The following is a 23,280-nucleotide window of genomic DNA, read 5'->3' as shown; positions in this document are numbered from 1 at the left end:
TTGTATGGTAGCCATGGTCCCCTGTAGGCCTACATGATAGCCATTTTCCATTACTCCCCTGGATGGCTGCCTTAGACCAAGCAGCAAGACCAGTGTGGTTGGCTCCAGTATAGGTCTGTCTGCCACCCGTTTCAATGTACGTCAATGTAGCCAATATGGTCAAAATACAAGGGTCAATCATCTTTTCCTGCAAGAACATATAGTGGCAATAGGTGTTTTTTCTTTGTCTAATGTCTCCCCATGTTCCAATTAATTAAGTTAAATTAAGTAAATTAAGGACAATATTTATTTCTGTAGGTGAGTGCTGTCAAATTGTTATTAATGGAAGGTTCCCCTCCTAATGCTGAAATGTGGCTGCCTTCACAAGCCATCTCTAGATAGGCAATACTGTCTCTGGTCCATCTCCCACCCCCACAGTTAAAGCCTTAGGAAAGGGAACTGCTTTGCCTGTTTATTAGGTTCTGAACTGAAAATGTTCCTAAGGATGATAGTCCTTATTCGTTTCTTCTGATCAACAGACTTATTGTTAAAATTTGTTAACTCTGGAAATTTTAAGCCATTGATTGCTTTTTACATTATCTGGGGAAGCCTCATCCCTCAGTAGCAGAGTCCAGCATTTGTAAACTGCATTTTCACGGTGACACACTGTAGATCATAGAGGGAAGAGTGGCTGGAAAGGTACCTTTCAAACAAAGCATGATTAGCTTGTTTGATTCCACCAGCAGGCTGGTGCTCTATGAAGTATCAATAGGTTACTGTATATTGCCATAGTAATGGGTTGGTTATGGACTCATTGTATAGAATTAGAGGTTTAAACCCATGGAGAAAAGAAAGCAAAACAATTGTAGTTCTAAAATACGATATCCAACCAGAAACCTCCTCTTCCATATTACAGGAAACATATTGCAACATACTTAAATGATAAATGCAATTTTCATTCTATTGTAAATGTCAATAATCATCATCATCATTATCATAATCCCAATCACTGTCATCGTTTATTTATTTATTTGCAGACATGCTTCAAACAATAGTGGTGAGTTGGTGAGTTTAACACCACCTGAAATTATATTAAAAGCATTCATACTATTCACACTATATTCAATGAAAATGATGAAAGTTAATGTTTGTCTTGTATATGAAAATAAATACTGTAGTTCTATAGACATGATCATGTATTTTCCAGTGCATGATATCATCTCTTTAGTGCTGCCTACAAGAAGTGGTTTCAACACCTTTGTTCAGTATTTCCTTTCAAATGTTAAATTTGTATAGTGAACATTTTGCTGTACCAATAAATGAGAGGTGCAGTTGGTTTCAAATGAGATGAAAAAAGCCTGATTTCCCCACTCAGTGGCTCAGCGATCTCTGCTTTACAATAAGACACAAAGACTGCCTGCTTAGACATTAATTGACCTTTCCTCGTCATCCAAAACACCTGCTTTTTAATCCTTTAGTTAGCTTTAAATTCCCAGGAGAAAACGGAGAAAGCTTAATTGTGTTACCTTCAGTTCATTATCCCAGGTGCTCTTTCTTGTAAAGACTAGATAATTTAAGCTTTTCATAGAAGGAAGAAATATCAACTAGATTCTCCTAACCTCTGTGTAAAGAAAAAAAAAATCAACCTTTATTTGAATTCTATTTTTCTACAAGAATGGACACTGAGCTGGTTGAAAAATGGCTAATTGCTTTATATACATTGTGATGTCACTATTACTGCTCGCTGTAATTCAGGATTACAATAAATAGAAAAGAGCGTTTTAAAAGTGCAAAGTAAACAACAAAGGATCACCAAAGGATTGCCAAACACAAATAAATGATCAAAATGTACTCAACATCAAGAAAATGGTGATTATTATTTATATTTTTATGAACCGGTATCCATATTTAATTTAGAGCTTGAATTGGATTACCGGGATTAATAATGATGTTCTTAATATTCTTATTTCATTCCCTCATAAACGTCAATTTAGGTATGGTGTCCATGTTTTGAGATTTGGATGTCTTCTAGAATCTTTGACTACTTTCATGGAGGCATAAAAAATCTGCTAGTATGAAAACCAGTCTCCTATGGTAACTGCATGTTACTGACATTCCCTCTAGCAGACTTCTAGTTATCCCCATTTCTTTTGATTTGTAATTTATTTTGAACTGCATAATTTTATTTTTCAATAAAGAAAAATTTGTTAAAGGTCCAATCCAATATAGTTTCACATTCAATAAAGAGTCAATCATTAATACAAAATATAAATAGAGTGAGAGGAATTCGTACCCAGATAAAGCTGTACAATTATTTTTAACCAAGGCAGAACCATCCCCAGTGTACAAGTCAGGATTTGCATTCCTTAAATTACTGCTAGTGTTGCTGTCATTCAAATGATTTTTGGTGCACTGCTGCCCTCTAGTGTTCATAAGGAACCTTTTAGACAACATAACAATATAAGGGGATATAAGGGGAAGTGGATGAAGAAAAGGTTTCAAATGTAGAATATTACTAAACATTGTACAATATTTTATATAACTAATGATTTGTCCATGTGAGGGCAGTGCTGAATCTTAACCATTTAGTCAAAAGAAATGGTCACTGTGACCATAAGAACACGGTGATCTGTGTGGTTCGGTATCACGTCAGAGTGCAGATGATCTTTAGAGGAGGGGAAAGCAAACAGACTCTCCCATGTGGGTGCGTGCATGTCAGTTCGATTCCTTTCCCTGTTATGGAAAGAATCTGCAGCCCATGGGTTTCCCTTTGACCATGTGCCTACTGCTCTCAGGGGTGGGGGAAGGTAACCTGCTGCTGTGTGTTCTCTGCCTGATGAAATTGTATCCTGTTTTTTTTCTTTCCATCTCTCCCCCTGATTGTCCACGCTCCCTCCCTCCCTCCCTCCCTCTCCACTCCAGTCCCACACAGGAGCCGCTGAAAGCTCCGATAGTCCGATATTTTAAAAAAATCATGTTCTTCCCGCCTCCTAATGGGCCTGCAGCTGCTCATTTTAACATATTCATCTGCTTTCCGCTTCAGAGACATGGGGGAGATTTAAATATTGGAGCGAATCGATGCCAAAACAGCTCTCAGCGGGCGGGGGCCGCTCTGTGAGGCGACTGGGTGAAGGAGGTCCTTGAGACTGGAGAGTACATTAGCTCCACAAGAAATGCGATAATGCAGCATGTCTCCTGCAACTGCGCAGCCCACAAATTCACTTTAATCACCCGGAACCAGAGAGGCAGAGTTCAGTCTTTCATGTTGAATGCTTGATTACATTTTCCTTTTCTTGTTCCTTTTATGGCAAGCACAACAAGCCCCCTCCCCCCCATGAAAATTTATAAGAGAGTAATTGAGAGATAATTAATGTGTGTGCTCTAGACTCTTGCTCCCTGCCTGTGAGGCCTCCCTCTGTGGTTTTTTAACCATCCCCCATATTATCTCAGTTTCTGCAAATATTTTGGAATGACCTTCCTTCCTGTTTACTTTCTCACAGGGTGCCATTGATTCCCTACTGTCCCGTTTCGGGGTTGTCTCGGGTGAAGACAAAGGCAGCGCGGAGGGAGGCATCCAGCGCCCTTATCCACTTAAGGCAGCTCTATACATCACCACTCCCGGAGCCTTGCACAGAAAACCAGCCCCCGCCACCTCTGTTCCCTTCTCCTCTCCCTCTGCTAGCTGGACCCTTTAGAGATGGTAATTTGATGTGAAGAGAGCCACATCGCAGCTCATTGATAAGCATCAAATCAGCGGCTGATCCCCCTCCACTTCACCATTGCAAATGGAGGTGGCTGATTAGGAGGCCTCTCTCTCTCTCTCTCTCTCTCCGGGATCTGTGTGATTGGAACAGAGCAGGCCTTTCCTGCCTCTCTCCTGCAGCCAGGGAGCCAGCGGCTCCATTAAACCTTTATTTGCCAGGTCAGTGAGCCATTTCAGCGCAGCGGCTAAGGAGGCCGCCCCGCCTCACAGGACGCCCGGGTGCGCTGCTCTTTACCCCACCTAACCAGAACCCTCTCCCTAATTTCCCCCCTCCGTCCGATGTCTTAAAGGCTTTCGACAGCAGTGGCGGACGCCTGCTTTCTGTCCTGAGGGGAAATGCAGGTGAATGCCTAAACGAGCCCCGCGGTCAGGCCGAACGATCCGACTCTTGTTTGGAAGCCGCGGCCCCGGAGGCTGGTTTGATGGATGACCCTCCGCGCGCAGGTGGACATTCCTGGCACTCAGGCGCAGACAGATTAACCAGGTCACCCTTGAGCACCACGTCCACCTGCTGACCTGTGACGGGGGGTGGGGGGGGTGGGGGGGGTGTGCTGTCTCTGCCTCCTCTGCGCAGGGCACCCATTGTCTGAGGCACACGCCGTGTCCCCAGGACACAAGGACCGGCCTGACCTGAATGAGGAGCAGGAGGGAGGGAACAAAGTCAGGGCAGGGAACCCATACAGCGGGGGCTCTGCCGCATGCTTTCATCAGAAGGCTCAGCCGAGCGAACAATGCACCCCTCTCTGCCTCAGGCTATCAAACAGGTGCCACGTAAAGTCCTTAAGTGGCGCTTCCTCACAGACGCACGTAGAAGGCAGGCATTGCGCAGTGACAGAACTGAGCTAAATAGGACAGAACTCGGTCTTGTCAGTGTCAGTCAACAGCACGCTGGATACATGACTCCATGTTAGCAGCACAACAGCATGTTCATAACATATTTAACATAATTTTTGTAATAATAATTTTGTGTAAAATGCACTGCGCAAATAGGAAAAAGAGAGTGTTCTCACATTTTTGTGGATCATGTGTATTCACAGGGTCTATTATATCCACAGAATGGTGAATATTTTCTCTGGAGCAGCCATTTTAAACTGGATATCTGATTACTTGCCTTTTTCATCAATTGTAATATTTTCCTGAGGCTAGGCCTTTCCATTGAGGGAGGTAGGATTCGCAGGGTGAAGAAGGGCTGGTGGTGGACAGGTGTGTGGCTGCCACCGGAAAGCCGACCCTGAAACTGGACCCTGACAGCTGCGCAGCAGGTGGTCAGTGGACTGGCTGTCTCTCCTCATTGTCTCCCAGTCCGTGCCATGGATCACAGTCCCTTCAGAATGGCTCAAGCCTACGTTAGGTATCGCGGGAGGAGGGGGTGATCCGCACAATGCATCTGTCAGGACAGTCAGTGACGTGCACCGCCGCTCCAAACGTCTGTAATCCCGGGCCACCTGGGGACTGCTCTGTGGTGAAGTAAAAAAAAAAAAAAAGGCCAATAAGCCAAAAAGTCCCAAAACCCAATAAGACCCAAATAAGTCACCTGCACAATTGTCTCAGATCCTCGCTGGTGTTGAGCATCAGTTCTATACATTTTTTTTTCTCACCTTTTTTTGCAGACACGGAACTATTACAAGCAATATGGCTTTAGGAGAGAATACGTTCAAATGAAAGTCTGCCCCTCGCTCTTCCTGCTTTCCCATCAGCCTCCTGTTTCCTAGGCCCCCCTGTTTCTTCTGAGCCCATTAGTACTGAACTGAGAGCTGGGGTTGCCTACTCCGACTAATGACTCCCCGCTCTGAGCTCACCCCTCCATACACACAGCCTGCTCATTAGAGATCACTTTAACAAGGCACGCCATTCTTGCTTCTCTTAATGCAGTTCCAGAAGGATTTCTGATGTGCTGTGGCTATTGCAAAGCACGAGCTGCAACAGAGAATTCATTCATTCTCTTAGCTTTATTTTAATGCAAAAACAGCTTGTCACTGTTACTGTGAAGGGCCCCAGCAGTGGAGCCACACCACAATTATTTCAGCTGGAATACCATCTTCCTTGTTTCTTGTGCAAATAGAAAAATGTGGACACATGGATTGTATTTATTCCAACATGGAAGGGTTATTATAGAGTTTATAGATATTAGCGAATGTGGAGGTGCAATGTTCAAAGAAAGCTTTTTGAAACCATTGGTGACGCTAAGCTATTAATGGAGCTGAAAATCTCATTGGGGTTTTGAGAAACCATTGAAATGGTACTTTACTAATAAAGAAACAGAAACAATTCTGAAAACTGTTTTTTTTGGGTAATTTGCAAATAGCTGATACCCCAAACTGAGTAGAAATGCTGAACTGAATGGTTGAATTGAACAGTTTTTCACATTTTAATGCACTGTTATATTTAAATTTTATCCAGGTAAATATGACACAAAGTTATTCCATGTTACTGACTGAGAAAAGATCATATTTTAGTGCCACGCATCCTGGCAACTTCAATCTAGGCTATAACACCAAAACTGCAGTTTAAAATCCGATTTACGATAATGTTTTAAAACACAGAGAGATTGCCTTTTATTTATTTTTGATGTTTGTGGGTTTCTGACCACAGAAGGAAGCACTGAGAAAACCACAGATTTTATAATCCTAACTGAGATTTTACGAACACTGCAATCAGAGCTCACTTGCTCACAGGCCACACTTTTCAAACTAGTTTGTTAAGGAAGCTACATTATATTTAATGGTTAACTCAATGGAAGGAAATGAACAGGTACATACTGTACTGCAAATGGAACAATCGCATTAAGCATAATGACAAATGATTATTTGTTATTGCTGCTTTGAAAAATTCCATTGTCTCAAAACCCCTTAGAGCGGCACAGCTAGGCTAACCAGGTGTCCTCTTTTTCCCGGACATTCTTCTTTTTGGCGGGATTTCTTAAACAAGTCCGGTGTTGCTTGTTCCATGGCCTGTATATGAACAAACAAATAGCCTGGTATTATGTTTATAATGCCTGCCCACCGATTTCCTCTTTTTTGAAATCCAATATATGGTCACCCTGGCCACAACAGAGCGGGCTGCTCTCAAAGGAGTTGCCCTGTGGAACTCTATCGCCCTCGGCCCATTGAAAGCAACTTTGGACACACCCGAGGGGGAAATAGCACGTCTTTCCGTCTGCAGGCGTGCTCAACGGGTTTATCGTCACAATCCGCATACCTGCTATTCACAGAACAGCTAATGGCCCCCCAGTCTGATGGGCACTGTGACAGCTCAAAAGCAGCACATTGTACTGAGGGAACGCCTGATTGTCCCTGCTCGGAATTTACGTGTCTAATCAGTAATCGGCACAAGTGCGGACTTGCCGTGTCCGAAGGAGCGGCCATATCTCTGGACGGCCACAAAGGTTTATACCACCTTGGCATTGAGGAAGAGGAAAACAAACTCCTGGCCATGCAAAGCACTCAATGGGGATTAGAGTGTTCCACATAAAACTGTCAGAACGCAATCACAATACACATCTTCCTTGTACCAGGAGGCTGGTGTGCATGACCATTTAGAAAATGATAAGTTGTGATAATGATGGTGATGGCTTGCATGTATTGCCAAGACTTTCAAAGGCCGTTCTGTGTTGTGTTCTAGCGCCTTTTCATATTTCTGTGGAACCAGAAGTTTGTGACCTTCATTGAAGCATGTTCTCTCGATGTCTGTGAAAAGACTTTAATTTGCTGTCAACGAAAGTGTACCCAAATAACAGTTTGCATTCTATTTCTAAGACTGACAGCAGAAATGACTACAGCTTAGCACTAGAAAAAACAGAATGAAACATTTATTTGCATTTTTGATACTCTGCAATTATGTTTTTGCATGACCCCTGCCAATATTCTCCCCAGCAGACACAAAGACAAGAAAAGATTACTGAAATTGAGCTCATCACCATGATTATGCCATCAGGGCCTCAGTAGACAGCATCCTGACACATGCATCCTGGTCAGATCATCAGAACTCCACAGACTCACACAGTGAGGTTCCATAGCTCCACAGTCAGTGAGTGTGAAGGGCGGGCAGGCAGTTATGATTTTTCAAGAGGAACACCGTTGATTGTCCCACTACCCATCATTGCAGTAAATAAACCATGATTTGCTCTCTTCGGCAAAAATCTATGGCAGTTACAGGATAATTACAGCTTTTCAGAGGGGCAAGATGAGGGACATGGACCCTTGAAAAATTCACTTCTCAAATCCGGCGCATTGCTGAGAATGCTGTTGGTAACACAGCAAATAGACATAATGTAATGTTTCACTGTGAGGCCTCAGAGTAGAGTTAGCTAAGAGAGCCTTGAGACTAATTGTAAAACTGTCTCCTTCAACCTCAGGTGACAAGGGGTCAATGGCAGCACCTGTTACAGCTGCAGTACTCCATCTCACCAGCAGGGAGCAGACTGTTTGCTTGCTGTTGGTTTTTACTATGGCAAAAGAGGATATTGTATGCAAACCTTCGGTTTTGGTCTTGCCTTTCAGGAACAAAAGTGTATGTGTTATGTTAGGGCCTCTTTAAGGTGTGCTCTTATTTGTGAGCGAGAAAGCACAGCTATAATGGTGATATAGCAGTCAAAACTGTATGTTACTATTGCCCATAAAAGTATTTAAAAGAATTTCAGTTTTTTCATGCTCTATTTCATTTCAAGAAGTTTCATGCTCTATTTCATTTCATTCAAATGTCATGTAAAGACAACCTGGAATAAATTATGTTGCTTATACTGTTTACATCATGTTTGTATGTGGAAATTAGAAAGAGTAACATTACAAGAGATCCATTTTCGGTATCAGGACCATTCATTTTCTGTGTTAAATCCAGCCAAATTCAAGAGTCTAAAGTGTGTGTTTTCTGGTGGAAAACATGAAGGGGAAAGTAATGGAATTTATATTATTAGGAATTATTCCAGTATCCTTCATATGTCAATATGTATTTTGTAGACCCACTAAATTCTCACAAGCATTTTACATTGCAAAAGTGAGAACACTGATACCCTATGACCATTAAGGCAATCTACATCATGAGACTTACTCTCAAATCATTTCAGTTTTTATCAGTTCCCATCAAATAGGGTTATAAATGTATGCAAGCCACATCATGATGACATACTCCTTGGACTTATGACTGAGTGTTTTCTTTTCTTAAAAGCAATATAAAGAATTATAGCCTCACATGGTTTAGACTAAGCAAACTTTCAAAGACAAATAAAAATAGCCCCATTGTTACACAGACAATATTAGAGCATGATATCCAGTGGTATTTACCCGATTTAGTGGTCCAGTGCCCATCCCTACCGGTCCTGTTTTAAGTCAGCCAGCGTCACTGATTGTGGGGGTGATGTCACTGGGACAAGTTCAGGCTTGCTCGGCTGGCCCTCCCAAGGTCTGAGCATGCAATGAATTTCCTCACGAAAGAACTTTCACAATCACAAGCCAGCCCTGTCAACACCCCCCCTCCCCCTAAATTACAGCTTTGCTGATTTTTGGAAAATGGGTCTTTAAACAAGGCAATTGCCAGCCCCGTTCAGAAACGTCTTATCAGACAGTAAAGTGGCATGAACTCAAAAACAGATGACCTCCAAAAAAAAAAAAAAAATCACTTGTGAGCCATTTCTGCTAGCTAGCTCTCTCTCTCTCATTCTCTCTTCCTCTCTCTCTGTCTCTCTCTCTCTCTCCCTTGTCCATTTCATCAGTTTCTCAGGTTTCAGCTGGGGACGCAGTTGTGACTTTGAATATGTATTACACTGCGAGTGAAAAAGGCAGAAAAGAAGCGCATCCATTGATTGCATCTGAATTACAATATATCCAGCCAAATACTGCAGGCAATAGATGGCTGACCTTACTGAAAGAAGCATGCATTGTCTGCAGGCCTATAGGGCTATAGGTAGTGTGAAACCTGTAGAACAGTACATTATGAAAACTGTATTGTGCTTCCCACTATGGGACCTGACTGAGTAGTAAAACATTTTTTTAAAAGATTATTAAAAAATAGAACCATAATTGTGATTAATAATTTTTCAGTTGTTCTCAATATGTTGAGTATTTGTGTAACTTGTAGGTAGTTAATCTGTATACAATGGATCTGACCTAATGTCAAACTGTGATAGATTGGCGACCTGTTCAGGGTGTATTCCTGCCTCTCGCCCAATACACTCTGTGATAGACTCCAGCACCCCTGCGACCCTGACCAGGATAAGCTGGTATAGATAATGGATAATAGAAGACTGAACAGGTACATACCCTCTATGTTGCATTGAGGGGGAAAGGGTAACAAAGAAAAACATCTCTGCATATTCCAATGGTTCAAGTCTTGTCCTCCTCAATACAGAGGGCAGTCTGGCCACAGACTGGACTAAGAGGGGCGGTACATACAATTGTTTTACACTCATAAACTCAATACATGAAGGCCTGTTGACAGATTCGTATTTACAGTGCAGTTATTTCAAGTACCCTGTGGGTAAATAATGTTGAGATTCTCTTCTACTGAAGTACGAGCAGCAGGCCTGTTGTGATCTTGTTGTTTCAGAAGGCATTGTTTTGTAGTCTGGCACAGCATATAGCAAGTAATCATGGGAAAAACAGTTTGCTGCACTGTTTGTACTTTAGTGTTCGAGGAATATACTGAGGCGTCTTTCCTGTCCATTAAACAGCACTATCTGAGCATGCTCGTAAAGTAAGCCCATAGACGATGTTCAATGGAGGATCCTGCTGAACCCCGGCTCTGTAAATCACCCAGACAGAACGAGTCTGGCCTGCACATTTACTGGGTTCATCCGCTCCATTCATCCATCTAACAGAACTTTACAGCGCCACATGGTGTTACCGAGTGAATAGACCTGTGGGTATACAACAACAGCCCTTGCCATGTACTGGAGAGTGCCCTGGCAGGTCCCCATTGTCATGCTAAGTGATGCTAAAGGAAATCGGATGGCCAGGATCCACATAAACAGAGAAACAGATAAGGGTTAGGAGGAGGGGACGAGGGACAACACAGACCACCTCAGAGAGAAGCATTGGCCGCTAATCTTTACACATCTGAACCCGGGCTCCCTGCTGGGCAGTCTGAAATGGATCAGTCCAGCTGACCTCCTCTGGGCCTTTGTGTCCCCACTCTTTCTCCTTGTTCCCCCAGTGCCAGCATAGAGGTCAGCTGTGGCAGACACTTCTCCAGCCTTTCTTTAAAGGCATTCAGGACATTGTATGCGTCGGCCCATTGCTGTTTGCTAATTACCCCGCTCCCGTTGGGAAGGACAGAACATGTAGCCTTCAATTAGATCTCTGTGGTATCTGCACTTTCGCCGGACCCAGGTTCTGACAACAAGGGACAAAGCAAGACCTGCCCTTCTCGACAAAGAAAACACCGCTCGCAGAAATGGCAGGATGGGGAGGTCCTTTCAGTCCTTAAACAGAGAAGGGAATACAGAAGCCACAGCAAAAACGTGAAAGGAAATGTCATACTTTAAATGCAACGTGGAAGGATATTTCTTTCAGTCCTGCCAGTAAATGCTAGTAGGAGAAATGTCCTAGGTGTTACTTTCTAAGGATAACTTCTTGCACCATAGATGGTTATGTATCTGAGAAGCTTAACTAGACATCTCATTTGGTAAATGCGTCCCTTGGGAACATGGGAACAGGAAAATATCTCTATAGGATCCAATCCTAGAGGACCAGATTGTATCAGGTAGAAATGATTTACTAATGAGTGAGGATGCATGTACACACTGCATATACATCATTCTCAATAAAACAGTTGATTCATTGTAACAACATAATTCGGGAGCCTTGTAAATGCCAGAGCACTTGAATGAATCCTCATGTTTTAGCATATTGGGCAAAAAGGGACATCAGTTTTGCATCTCTCATTGGTATTATATTAAATGAGACCTATGTAGGTTTGACTACAAAGTTGTCAGGTACTTTGTATGAATGTGATTAGTTAGACACAAATCAAGATGATGAACATATGAAGTATAAAGGAAATGGTTGAAAAAGCTGCTGATCTGTATTGGTAAGTTTGTGGATAAGAATACCTGCACATTTGGCCGGGTTTGCAAAGGCCTTATACTCCTGTCTGCATGCTCTGTAGGAGAGAATTCCACTTCTTGGAGTTCTGAAGGCATGTGACTCTGTTAAAAGGATTGGTAGGGAGGCTCTGTGATATTGCATTTGGTTTAAATTCCAAATGTGATTAATTCTCTGGCTACAAGGTCTTGTGGCAGCAACAGGCCATAATAGGAATCCTGCTACTGCTTTTCTGACGACTAAGAGGTCTGTTTCCCCAACCAGGAGAATCTGCTTGAGGACTCATTACATATCTGAAGGGCAATATGGCAACTTCTTCTACCATATGGATTTCCTCACAGGAAAAAATACAATTAAAAGAAATCGAAAAAATAAAAATAAAAAATAAATAAATAAAAAATCCATAGAAACTGCTGTTATATAATGACCTGCATCATGTACCAAATAATTATAATGCGGCTACATCAATCAGACCTGTCCTTTAACTCAGAGGATTATCCTTTGGGGAATGTAGTCAGACAGTCTTCCCCTGCCACAGAGAATCAAGGAATCTCCAGTTTCAGATGTGCCTTTGTTATACAGCCTGTGAGCTTACTGGCCCTGTAACACTGCCTCATTATGGTATAGATCAGCTATCAGGACATGCTGGGGTCTATCTGTTGTATAACAGGATGCTTGTTTCCTGATATGGAAATGGGTGTGATATCTGTGATAGAACAGGGGGAGCATGAAGCTGATTTTAATGCAGCACACCAGACTGAGCTCTTCAAAAAACATTAATTTTCATAAAAACGAATTTGAATCACACATCGTTCAATTTTTTTAAATGAAGTTTCAACACTTGTGGATACATTAAAGATTTGTACAGAAAATTAAATGATCAACTCTCTATATAGCTGAATGAAATTACCTCAGTTACATGACATTTACCTCTTCCAGAAGCTCTGATGAGTGCTAGAAGGTAACACTGAATCTTGAGCACAGATTACTATTAGCAAGAGCTCCTAAAGTTCTCTATTGTTAGGTACTGCTGTACTTGTGTGAGATTGCCCGTGCTCAAATACATAGACGCCTGCATGCACATATTTGTGTGTTTTACAGTTCATCTCTAGTGCGTAGTCCTCTAAATTACTGAAGGATCAGGACATTGGTTTCTCAAAACTGATGAAGTGAAAAGGAGAAACAAGACTGTGAAGGGCAACAGGACTCACAGGGTTAAAGTCAGAGCCCAGCCAGCAAGTGGCACATAAAAGATCTCCAGCAGCTCTCCATCCTTGAGAATGATTACTTGTCGAGTAATCAGTGACAGATTAAAGTGTGGCGCGCCGCCCTGGAGAAGGTGGAGGGAAAGAAGAGGAAAAAAAGAGGCACGGTGAAGCTTCACCCCCCTCCCCCGCTTCACCCACTTACAATGGTACGCAATTACACACATTTTCACTGGGCTCCTGCTCTCTCTCTCTCTCTCATTATCTCTCACTCCATTTCCCCTTTGCTGCATCCCCTTTGTTTTCTCTGCTGTTTTGGTGTTATTATGGGATGGAGGGGTCTTGTATAGGGCCACCATGTGTGATTTCTCCTGTTGTGATTTCTCGCATTGCACAGTACACAAGAAGTGTTTACTCCTGGTAAAAGCAAATCAATCGTGGACAGCAGGGGGCACTGTGAGGCCTTTTGGCTCACTGCGTCCTTTGTACACTTCCTTGAGCCCAACTGTCAACCAACATGTGATACTGCCTTGTTATTGCACTCAACCATGCTTACCCACACAGGTCCAAAATGAAACTGTAATACAAGAGGAGTTGGCACAAGACTATTTTGTTGAGTGTTTTAACATATTTCTTCCTTTCTTTTAAAAGGAACTTACATATGAATCATATTGAAATCCCAGTTGAAACAGACCTATTTTCTTTAAAGTTTTGAATGCGATTCAGTTCTGGTATACCCTTTTCCCTCCTCAGACACCTGTCTCCTTGATTACCACATTTCAGTGTCACAAAAAAGAAAGGAAAAATATAGGGGAAAAAAACAAACTGAACTAGCGTTTCATAATCCCCTCCCCTTGCTCTATGTCAAAATTGCCCTCTCCGATAATTAGAGACTTTAACTTAAGGTTTCTTTTTATTCCTCCACATTTCTCTCTCTCTCTCTCTCTCTCTCTCTTTCTCACACACACACACACACACACGTACACATAGAGGATGAGAGAGAGAGAGAAAGAGAGAGAGAGAGAGCGGTTTATCATGAAACAGAAAAGAAAGAACATGCTAGGTTCCTGTGATAAACTTCAACATCATTCAGACGTGCCTAAATCCATTGCAAACAGTTGGCAAGAATTACTGAGCACTTGTAAAACAAACAAGAGTAAAGCTTGAAGTAGTCATCCTGACCGAGGCCTCATTTTAAAGAGATAGTTACAATGTGCTTTTATCTTATTCACACATGGTATAAAAACAAGGGGAAACATTGCAAAGTACCAAAACAATGAGACAATATAAAGCAGAAGTAAGAGACATACAGTACTAATCATTTAAAAATGAGGGTAACAGGTAACCCTTTAGAGTAGAAATGAACACAAATTTCAACTCCAGGTGCTCTGCTGAAAACAGCTGAAGTGAAAAATACATTTTGTCAGAAATAATGGTGACATTATATAACTATAGAACAGTTTGATCATCTAAAAAAATTTGTTGGCCACAAAAATTTGCCACAAATTGAGAAGCAATCAGACCATGCTTGGAGGATTTCACTTCTTAATGTATAACATGTACAGAATGTGTGCGCACTGATGGAGTGAAGTATTTTATCATTAAGTCTTAACACAAGTTGAGATTAATACGGCCTGTTTAACTTACAGTCTACCTCCCTTCAAAGAATGTTCTGCATTTAAGGCATTTAATGATTAAGCCTAAGTATAACGTGATCATACTGCTTTATAAACATCTGCATCCTGCACCCCATCAGCAAAGTTTTATGTTTCACAAACAGCATTCACTGAAATAGCTCTTAACTCTTGATAGTTTATATTATGTGCCATATTCAGCATACTGTATGCGACAGAGAAAATGCTATTGTTCTCCTGGTTCACAATGGATGGCGAACATAAGCTATTTGTATGATTGCTTTTAGCGATTGTTCATTTTGAACATAGCAATGTGTCTTGCTCATTAAATTTGTCCGGATATTGCTATAAAAGATGATGAGATACCAGTTTTGGGGGGAATGGACTTCTTGGATAGATTGTCATGAAACACGTCTGGGCTGCATTGTAGGAAACGTTGGAGAAACTAATTGGTAATTGGTCTGGAGGAAGATCAGGAGTATTTAATACCGTTTTATTGCTTCAGAAGGAAATTCCTTAATTAACTCTCTTAATTAATTCTCTCCCCCCCCTCCCCACTCATCACTATGTTCAGTAGCCCTTTTAATGTACAGAGAGTAGGAGTGGAGTCAAGGGAACATACAGGAAATTATAAAGGTGGAATAAAAATTTTTGTTGCTTTATAAATTAGAAATGTAGGGCATACATTCCCAAACTTTTTTGATTGGTGAAGGTTAACAATCACAAATACGTAGTATGGAAGGTATATTTCATAAAAAAGAACCTCTTCCAAAATGAGTTTCCTGAATGCACATGCAGTGTTCCTGTTGTACAGACTGTCTCATGTCTTGAATCACAGTGATTTCCTAGTTACTATATTTGCCGCTTGTTTACGAACAGCACTGTAACGCAGAACAATCTGACTGATTTTAATGAGGTCTCTGGTGCCCAGCAGTACTGTGGCCTCGCATTGATCCATAGAGCCAGACTGGGCACTCCCTGTTAGAACCTGTCACCATCTCTGCTGGGGTGGTACTTTTTAAACAAGCGGCTGGGGTTAGAATTCCTCGCACGTTCCTTTCTGTGCCCACAGCCAGTGGGGCACCCACAATGCCCAGTCTGCGTGTATCAAAGAGGAGAACACAAATAAATAAATGGACGGGAGACGTGGGAGACCTTATGTCAACTTAGATTAAATGCTTTTCACTTTCATTTCCAAAGGACATGGGTGCCAATTCCACAACCACAACTACAACCACAGCAATGAATGTCACAGCGAGAACCTCGTCATTGTTTTCAATTGAACGAACACACGGACCCTTTCATTTTTCATTTGCATTTTCATTTCAGTTGAAATGGTGCAAATAATAATAATGCAATGAGACACCAATGCAAGATATAAAGAATATAAAGCATGATTCAGTTCTTAAGAGAGGAATGTGAGAAGACTGTTGAGGTATAAAATAGTTTCTGAGAGACTACATGCAGAGTGGGGTTAAGTGAGAGAAGAATGAGGGTGAAAAGAACCAGGAAACATGAGAAGGGGCTGGTTTATTATTTATGCATGTTATTTTTTTCTGCTCTAATTGTGTCCTACTATGTGCACAATGATAGGTAAAGTCCATGTCAGCTGTTTAATGGCAACATAGCTAAGCAGAACAAGTAGAATTTTTGGTAGCACTTTCCATTAAGCAAACACTTTCTATAATCGACTATACTGTACCAGCATTTTCACAATGCTTTTATGATGTGCTGTAGCCTATGTAACATCGAGCCTTATAAGCACATGTAAGTTATAATACATTATATCACCTGTAACATGCAGTTTTCTAGAGAGAATGGGTATACATATGTTATACCCATTGGTCTTATAATCTGTCATAGCAATGATTTATATAACATTTTAAAGGCTGTTATAATTACATATGAGGTATTATGAGTGCTTAGTGCTGTAATGTTATAGCAGTGTTTATAGCACATTATAAGTACATCATAAGACACTATGAATTCAACTATAAGGCTGTATGTGTGTTTGCTTCATAGACTCATAGTCTTACAGAATAGATTACTATTCCTATTAGACAGGGGACAAATTATGTACTCTTGGTAAAAGAAAACTTATGTTATCATATGTATTGGTTAAGTTTGACAGGTATTTATAATTGCTCATCCATCTTCAGAGAGAATTTGTTTAAATGTAAGCTTTCCATTGACCAGTAAAAACTGCAAAGGGACTCACTAACTGCCATGTCCATTATGCACAATGCAGATTCAATAAAATGCCTCTGCTTATTATGAATAATATACAAAATTATATAAGCATGTGGACACAACATTTGACACTATAGGGTATATGTGACCATGTGATCATAATCATATCATGTGACAAGAAAAGTTTACATTGGTAAATTAAAAATAGTGAGCTGACTGTAATTAAGTTACTGGAAAGTTGGTATAGATTTTCAACAAAATCAGCAGCCTGATAACTTCACACAAGATAGTGAATGCAAGCATCCCATGATGTAAAAATGTCACACTATAGAATATGAACAAGTCATAAAAAATAAGGTCTCCTACTAGAAATCTCCAATTAATTTAATGGTGGTAAAGTTGGCATTAACTAACTTGTGCTTAAGTTTTTCTTATTATGTCATCCTCGTGTCTCTGAGAACTGTCTCACCTTCATTAAGAGCTGGCAAGATAGTTCTTCTTCTTGGACAAAACCGTGAAACACACTGTGATCCTTCTCTCAGAAGCCAGCCGCAGGGCCAGAGATCTCACCTTGTCAATCTGCACACGGTGCAGAGGCAGTGTCTGGGTCCTCCTGCTGCATGGCCGTCGCAGGCTTGGCAGCTGCCCGCTACGTGTCTGTGTGACCGTGCATAATTAGCGGCCCGGGAAGGAGAGAGCTGTCTCGGCCTGAGAGTGGACAGGTCCTGACCTGGCTGTGCAAATGCCAGGCTCATTAAAGTGGCAAAGAGCTGTCCTTGTCCCTGATGTGTGAGTAGGGGTGTTGGCAAATTAAAGCATAGAGGTGCAACAAAAATCTACTTTTAATGTGACCAGCTAGACACACAAAAATTCCTTCTGTCTGCTGAGGAAAGAAAGAACATGAGGACAGATACTTGCATCATAACAGAGGAAAATAATCCCTGCAAGGCATCCATACTGTAACAAGAGAAATTTCATTGGAGCATTCAAAAAAGAAGACATCAGATGCATTCTCTCTAAAAGGTTGTCCTCATTAGTATGTATATGCACTGCAGCGTGACTTCCCTTAAGTGAAAAGGCATGGTGAAAATGTCAGTTGTTATTACCTCTAGGAACTCATTATTTTAATAATCCTTCCGTGTATCGGAAAAGATTTTACTGTATGTTGTCAAACAATTCTTTCAACATGGATGTAGACTATGATTGAAGCTGATTTCTGGGAGAGGGATCAGCTTTCAAGAGAAATGGAAGTCAGAACAGCAGCAGTAAGTTTTATTTTGTTATCAACATGCACCAAAATATAAAGAATTATGCATTTTTTGTCATTGTGATGTGGAAGTTTATCCTTATTTTATATGCCTGAACTAAATTATGGGGGTGTAAAAATTCAATTAAAAGATTAAAATTCAATAATTTCAAAAAGCAAAGAAAAACTGGCAAAACTTATTAGTTTAGGGGAGGAACAGACTTCAGTGAGGTGAGAAGAGTATCTAACCGTAAACGAAAGGACAAAGCAAATGAGAGCAGGCTAAAAGGTGTGCTATGAGTGCAGATCTAGGACACATGTTGTTGCTGGACGCAGGTCTGCTTCAGGCAGAGGACCTCATTCTTTTCCAAGGACTGTTCCACAGCCTTTCACCTCAGGGCAGTTGTTTAAGTGAGCATGTTCTCACACTGGTAATCCAACATCTTGAATACCAAATATAAGTGGTCAGGTGCCAGTAAAATAGTGATGCGGCTGGTCTGATTTGTTCGGCTCAGGTGGGCCCAGCAGGGCTGTGGGAAGCAATGCAGGGGATTATGGGTGGTTTCCCATTAGTCAACATCCACAGCATCATTAAAGAGAGGCCCACAACATCTCATCTCCTCTCCTCCACCCCTCCCCCATCTCTTCAATTAATCACCACTGCACCCCAGAGACCTCCTGGGATCTCATAACCACAGCCTGAGGGGCAAACGGCAATGCGAATGCTTCTCCTCGCAGCAGAGACGGTGAATATGTACCCCTTCACTCTGTGCCTGTAATTCTACAACGGAAGAGAAAAGCACCGCAAAGGTCATTGAATTGTGTTTTAATATGCACACAGTCATTTGTACTATCAAAATTAGACATAAGGAAATGCTGGAGAAAATGTAACACGTGCTTGCTGATACTTCAAAGGCTAAGTAGAAACTGTTGGTTATTTGAGAAAATATTTCCAGCTCATCATACACAACGATTAAATACACAAATTTCTATTTGATTGACTTTGGGCATTGAACATTGTGACAGCATTTTGTTTTGAAAAGGCAGTTTCACTTTATTAAAAAAATAAAGGGGAGGAAATTGAGTGGATTCTATCTTATATAGATGTAGCCAGCACATCCTCCATCTCTCAACAAACAACTTCTGCAGTGCCCACCCACCTGTGCACATCATTGTACTGAAAGGCCTCTCCCCCCGGTCCTGGAGTGCATCACCCCATTTCCCCCAGGGACACCTGTCCAACCACAGACCGGATATTAGCATCATCATGCAGAAGTCCCTAAGGAAAAACATGGAATTAAACCTACGCCGTGCTCTCGCTCCTTCATCACATGAGTAATTAAAAGGCTTCAGAGAAAATGGCAGCCAAAATGAAAAGATAGATTGAGTTCCTCGAGGATTATGCCATCACAAATTCCTTTTTGACCTCTGCTGCAATAAGGTGGGACCTGGAAGGCTTGGGATCAAAGGCATTTACCGTCAGTGAAATTAACAACATCCCCTTGACATTATGAACACAGCACTGACGTGTTCAACTTCAGTAAACAAAAGACCCCGTTACTATTGTGTGGCCTTTCATGTCAACTGAAGACAAAATGAAAATGCTTTGACTTCTGGTTTCAGTTTCCTAAACTGCTATGGAGCAGAACATTTTTGTCGACACATTTACATCATAAAATTTTACACAATGCCTGGTTCTATTTTTTCAACCTTTGTACACTACACTTAATGTCTGTTTCTTACACATTCACCATTTATTGGCATCCATCCTTGAGCTGGGGAAATTTTACGGAAATACAATTAGCCATATATAATTACTGGCCAATCAGGAAAACATCGTTGAGGTCAAGACCTCTCACAGACAAGAATATGATCCAGATGGCGAGTCATTATCATGAATCTGTTTACAGAACAACAGTACAACAGAACTATCTCCCCAGCACAGGGCTTGGATTATTCAATCAATTAATAAGTCATCACTGCAACTAGGTTGCCTATCGTTCATGTGTTCAGCTTTACATGGACTGACAAGGTGTAGTGTCTTAGATAAGCATCCCATTTATGCAAACCCCCCAGAAACAAACACATCAAGACTAAATATGAGGGCGGCCATCCTGGAAGTGTCTCACATTTTTATTGGTGTTTATTTTGCTGTCTTGTTTGGCAACACACACACACACACACACACACACAGTAAAATGTGCAGTGCAAATTAAACTCTAACAGATAGCACTTGGTCCCAAGAGTATTAGTGGTCTCCAACCACTGTTAGAGTTGAATAAACACTGGACATTTTACTGTGTGTATATACTTATACTATACATTTATATATGTTATACTGAATGTGATATTTTCTTTTAGGTAAGATTCCCTTAAATAATATTTTCTCAGACCAAATCATAGGGATCAACGACAGTATATTTTGCTGGCTATTACAATTACCATTTTCATTAATTAAATAATTATTTTCACATATTTTTTATCTTTAAAATAAACATACCTTTAACAACATTCTTCTTTCACCAAGAGCTGAAATTGATCAATTTCACAACATGTGTTAAATACAAAGTATTGTTTCAGTTAATAGGTAATTGAAGCTGGGCTTATATCAACAAATATAAACAATCATTAGATCATTTCACTTGGAAAGAGATTTCATATCTTTGCTTACATTTAATGATATGAGAAAAAAAATACAATTCCTGATTTAACTACTTGTAACCAAAAGCAAAGAACCACAAAGTTTGGCTCTGCTACACTACATGTGGATGTTGGCAAACACTATGACAAGTAAGTATCAGTGTTGTACACACACACATGCATACACACACACACACGCATGCGCGCACGCACACTCCACACACCCACACACATGCATGCACACACACACACACACACACACACCTACACACACATGCATACACACACACACACACACACCAGCCCCTCCTCATCTCTCTCATTCTTCCTCTCTTTGCCCTCCCCATAATGTTCTGCCACAAACCCCAATGGAGAACTTTAGCATCCTCCTGTACTCCTGTGTCCAATTAGAGCTATTGCAAACTGGCACGCCAGCAAAAGGTGCACTTTCCTCTGCTGTCTTCATACGCTGTCACCACTCATTCTCAGTCACGGCCTCTTAACCTCGCGCCCCGCTGCAGTGTAATAAGGACGGCTGACCACATCCTCACAGTCGTGTTCATTTTAAAGCCATCTACGCAGCTGACAGTACCTTTTCTGTGGCTTTGGGAAGCGGACACTGAAGTCAGCGCCTGCCCAGCTAACACAAAAACGTTCTCACAATGTTGTTGCTATGTAGTTAGGGTTATGGTTAGGGTTAAGGTTAGAGTTATCATTGACAAAACATTGCAGTAACGCTGTGGGAACATTTTGTGTTAGCTGGATGTGCACTACTGCCTGCTGTTGATGAGCATGGAAGAGCCTTAGCCTGCTGCACTGGGCTCCTCTGGGCTTCTGGGAGGATCCATTGATCATTAGGCACTGGGAACACACCGCTGCAGGAGGAGGAAGGCCTCTCTCAGGGTGCACTCCTCTCATGTGGACTCAGCATTGCGAGTATTGTCACGCACGTGTCATTATGCCGTGCGCACTGAAAGATAGGGATCACGTGGAAAATGGAGGAGATGAATGTTTGCACACGCTTGCGTATGTCTGCATGTGAAAGTGTGGCTCTGCGCAACCAGGATTTCCGCTCCAACCCCGCTTCTTTCACCTGAGACAAAACCAGCAAGTCAGAATTAGTTATAGAGAGTGGGCAGCAGCATTGAAGAGGAAGGAATACATAAAGAGCAGGTGCTGAAGAGCAGGGTGAGCAGCATGCACCTGCAGTGGAGGATGCTGGGAAACAGGAGAGCTCTGCGGCAAAAACGTCTCTGCCCCTAGCACAGCCTCACCCCTACCCCCCACGAAGGCCAGCAGATGTGTGCTGGGTAAGCACTCTACCAGGAGCAGGTGTAGTCCCTGCAGATCCAATCGCTTTTAATGAACCCCTTGTGGATGTGTCGACTGCACTAGAAAAAGCCGCTGTTTGCACTCATTTGCTCATACGTGCTATGAAACATTTCTGATCACGAGCCTTGTCTTGTCTTATTCACACCCAGTCTCAGGTAACAACCATTCCATTTATAGTTGATTTTACCTTGCCAATAATTTTCAAGAGGAAGATTAATTAATTTGAGGAGCAGATATTGAGAATACGTATTTAAAAATCTGCTGTTTAATACAAACAGCAGGAACTCCCAGGCATATCATTAATAATATATAGAAATGATACAGAGCTAGGGTCATACAAGTCAGGAAGATACTTACAGTATATTACAGTGGATATACTGAATTACCACCTGCACACATTGTCAAATGTACTGTAAAATATATCAAGCCTAATGTTTCACTTTAATTTGAGATATGGTAGAAAGACAGCTATCACTGCGTAAAGCATGTTGGCTCAGTGATATAGGGTCAATGCTTGGGTGAGCACTGACCAAAATATAGACAAATAAACAAATAAGCAAACATATAATAAATTAATTAATAGATTATATTTTGTCTGTACCAGTGAATTTTAACTATATCTTAGCACATTTTGCTCCATGTTTGCTTAGTGCTTGCTGTCAGACTGTTCTTATGCTGAGACAGATGAGCCACATTTGCTTTGAAGGAGCTGGCAGTGGCCATGCTGAGAATGGCCTGAAGATGGGCATCGGTCAGTCTGGATCTGTATTTTTACTTATCAAAGTTCATTGTGCAGAATAGTTTCTCACAAAGATATGCGTATCCTGACACATGACCAACATTTTGGACAGTTCTGAGAAGGAGAGATAGGTGTTATGGTTAGAGAGGTAGATCTCTTAGCATTTTCAATCATCTCAGTTTTTTCTTGTGCGTCTACATATTTTTCTGTGAGGTTTGCATGTCTATAAACTCCATTTGTAGCACGCTTGGAGCACTGTCCACATCAAAGGAGAAGGGGTCTACAAGCATCTGGAAAGTGGCACTGTGACTCTTGAAGTCTGTGAATCGATGATTAATTTCCTGCTGTAGTTTCTCAATGAAAGCAACATACTAATCACCACTAAATTGCATTTCCCTCTTCCATAAAACTTGCATGCTGAGATGTTACTCAGTAAGATGGGTTTTCCATAATCTGACTATAATGGAGAATGCATTCGCATTGCTAAACATCTCAGTAACAAGACAGTTTGGGCCC

Source organism: Anguilla rostrata, chromosome 2 (assembly GCF_018555375.3).
Source record: "Anguilla rostrata isolate EN2019 chromosome 2, ASM1855537v3, whole genome shotgun sequence".
Taxonomy (NCBI): Eukaryota; Metazoa; Chordata; class Actinopteri; order Anguilliformes; family Anguillidae; genus Anguilla; species Anguilla rostrata.
Note: the sequence above shows the minus strand (reverse complement) of the source record.